The 3,596-nt window shown below is 45.5% G+C and overlaps 1 long non-coding RNA gene across 1 annotated transcript; it reads right to left on the bottom strand.

Moving 5' to 3' along the window:
• Positions 1–617: 617 nt before the first annotated feature.
• On the bottom strand, positions 618–2,949 carry LOC119306062. Its single transcript, XR_005148841.1, has 3 exons — positions 2,818–2,949; positions 2,498–2,720; positions 618–1,138 (listed from the first exon to the last, which is right to left on the bottom strand). It is a non-coding gene; the product is annotated as an uncharacterized LOC119306062 (long non-coding RNA).
• Between the last annotated feature and the right edge of the window lie 647 nt (positions 2,950–3,596).

Below are 3,596 nucleotides of genomic sequence, written 5' to 3'. Positions count from 1 at the left end.
AATGACAGACAGTAGGAAGAGGCGGAACAGCTGAGCCTACACGGCTCAGTTAATGTACTGTACCAGGCTGAGTCGTGGCTTAGCAGCTGTAACGGACACCCGACATCCTCATTTGTCTTAGCCACAATTATCTATGCAGGATTATGTCAAAGTCCACTTAATGCTACGTGGCTAATGTGACGTCCACATATATATGATTCATGTGTACTTTCTTACACCTCAAAAGTGAATGCCGCCTTGAGCTCTAGGCTGCTGCTCGGTTAAACGCTACACCTTATCTAGTTTTACAGACCCTTTGAACAATGAACTTGGAGAGATTAAGTGGACAGTTTGCAAGACTGAAATCAAAATACAACAACAAGATTCAAGTGCATTCACACTTGGTATTTTTCATACATGTGTTTATCACACAACATCATGCCAATGTTAACCAAATCTATAGATGGCACAACACCATGCCAATGTTAACCAAATCTATAGATGGCATGGCAATATACCAAAACTCATGATATTACATTGAGGGAGATGGTAAGCTCCCAATGAACAAAAAGATTGTCATGTTTCAGATTTTCTGAAAGACCCATGGAATGTACTCAGATTTCAGATTTTCATTCGGAGATAGATCAAAAGATATACACAAGATGTATTGGAACTTGGGCTAAACACCCAGGTACATGTACCATGAAGTACACTGGACAAGCAAACCTGCATCACCGCAACTGTGAATATGTGGCATCGCTTTTCCAAGCAAAACAGAACAAAAATTAGGCTTTAGATAATTAGGCATCATAAGATCTGGAGAACTAAAAAGACAACTAGCTGACTGGCTGTACCATGAATCAAATACTTAAGGCAAAATCCAACAAAGTTTATAATCTACCAACTAGAACAAACAACCTGGACACAAAAGATGGTGCAACACCACACAGTTGTTAGCTTGGCAAAATAAGAGGAAAATCTTTAATTGTGATATGTCTAGATCACATAGCATTCATAACTAAGCATGCTAGTGTAAATAGTACCATTCATAATTAAACCCACAAGAGAGAACTTGGGCTAATTTGTCCTGCTGCAGCTTCAGTGCTAATTTGGACAATTTATCCCCTTCTGCCTTCGTTTCTTCTCCTGCTTCTCCAATCTGTAATGCAAACACAGGTGTCAGTTAGTAATCCAAAAAATCGTCTTATACGCTACTAACTAGAATGTAATGCACCTTATGCCACATCTGATTCTTTCTTTTTGTACACTATATGTCACCATTAATTTGAAGCAGGAAATTGCCACACAATAAGCTAAGTTTCACCATGCAACCTGTCTGCTGTTTCTTGGGATGCATCTTTTTCATTTTGCCATCAAGTGATATGAAGTGACGAGGTTGACTCGATGTTCAAAGTGGTGTATATGCTGATAAGACATCATTTCTGTCCAAAATAAATTAGTGATCTAAACGATCTTATATTTCCTTACAGAGGGAGTAAATATCAGGATGCACAAATAGGCACAAGAACGGCGATATCACGACACTCCCATAACTAGACATGTTAATACCTAGTATTAGTTTTGTGTGTCTCTGATGACACTTCACATGTACGAGTCAATCTTGCATCCGTGTGTAATGCGTATCATCGTAGAAGGAAAGCCATTTCTGGAGTAGTGTTATTTATACGCGCAACAAGGGGATGCTGCTGTAGTACATGACCAGAAAACAAGTAATAGTGTACATGACTTCCACCAAATACTACTGGTACATTAGTGCATGCATTTGGTGAAGAGCTGACAGGACTGTTGATCTATCTACATCCAAACCCAGTGCGTGTATCTCATCTGATCTGATCTCAGTGATCTGGTTGATGCAGTTGCTTACATAGAAAGATAAGAGGAGGAGGAGGTGGAGGCGCAGGGGGCGGAAATGAAATGCTGACTAGCAGGAATGGTGGTGGAATATATGGGACCATGCTTTGCATGGTGCCATGCTAACATTTCTCAAGAAACATATTCAAATGCTTTCAGTACTCACAAACCATCTATACAAAATTGCAGATACAAATTTGAAACACACTGTGGGAAACATGAAAGGCAAATTCAGTATGAATGGTGTGGCAGAAAATACAAAATCCTGAGTGACACTACTCACAATCAGATTTTTGTCTTCTTTGTTTCAACGTGTGCACTTCTAGTTCAGACTTCATCATTTAGCTGACTACACACACACAACTCCTTACACTTTCCAAAAATTTTAAGCAGCATCTATATGTCCGTTTCTAAATTCTGCATTATGTGACCAATTACGGTGTGGGAGCATAAGCTATCTTACCAAGATCAACCTGTTCGCATCCTACACAAGCCACATGAATAATCATCTTCATCCCGTTCATTCAGCTAGTCGAACTTACAGAAAGTATGGCAGCGAACTTCAAGGCGGCCTACGTCAAACAGAGTAGCATTCAACAAAACAGTAAATAGCAGGTGCCCTGCAATGGCTAGCTTCAGACCGCACCTGTTTGTCCATCCAGGCGCCTCTGGATTCACCTTCCTACCTGCCCTGCCTCGGAGAAGCCTTCCACCGGCGGCACCCGGCGCCTTCCTACCTGCCCTGACTTGCGCCGCCAACACGCTCGCCGCACCAGGAACCGGGTCAGCGCTCGTGTCGGCAATCCGCTGGAGATCCACCAGAGGAACCGGATCCGGGTGGTCCAAACTGTCCGCATCGTAGTGGGAACCTGCAACACACAGCCATGGTCAGGCAGCTCCCCTGTCGACCGGACTAGCGAAAACTGAATAACTGATAGATCTCCTAGTAGGGGAGGGTTCCCTTACATGTCGACAGAGTCCAGCAGGATCTTCCATCGTCGGTTAGCCGGAGCCAGCGCAGCCATCCACAGCAGTGGGGGTGGGGGATAGTTGCCCGCGGCGGCGGCTGGTTTCGAGAACCACCGTGGTAAGGGTTTGCTACTACCTTTTTTTTTGAGGGAAAGGTTTGCTACTACCTAACTTCTGTTCCACGGCTCATGGAAGAAAGGGAAAAAGTCCATTTTAAACCTTGAATTCGTAGACGTCCGGCGAATCAAACCCTGAAGTCGAAATCCCTGTCGTTCGGCCCCCAAACTAACTAATCCCGGTCCAAATCTAACCTTAGTGTCGTTTTAGCCCTTAAAACGCTGACGTGGCCATGATTGCTAGTTAGGTGGGCCAGCTTATAACTGGAACGCGCGGGGGGGTGAACAGCAAATCGATTGGGGATTTGGGGGGAGAAACTAGGGTTAGGCGGCGGCGGCGATTCCTTGAGGGGTGCGGCGGAGGAGGCGATTGCGCAGGGGGCGGCTGCATCGGCTGCGTTGACGGCAATGTCGTGGTCTTCTGGTGGTTCGAGTGCTCCCAGCTTCCGTCGAGCCACCGGAAGGAGAGGGGAGGAATCTAGGTCGCCGGTGCTGTACCGCGAGGCCCCGATGGCGTACGAGCCAGCGAGGCTCTGCTGGTGCAACCCCCGTCGGAAGGCGCCTAGGTGGATCTCCTGGAGCCGTCAGAATCCAGGCAGGAGATACTACGCCTGTGTTGATGCGATGGTGAGCTTCAAGTTGCTGTTTTTTTGTTCTGTT

Source organism: Triticum dicoccoides, chromosome 5B (genome assembly GCF_002162155.2).
Source record: "Triticum dicoccoides isolate Atlit2015 ecotype Zavitan chromosome 5B, WEW_v2.0, whole genome shotgun sequence".
Classification (NCBI taxonomy): domain Eukaryota; kingdom Viridiplantae; phylum Streptophyta; class Magnoliopsida; order Poales; family Poaceae; genus Triticum; species Triticum dicoccoides.
The sequence above is the reverse complement of the archived record's forward strand: the minus strand, read 5'-3'. Positions and strand labels throughout refer to the sequence as shown.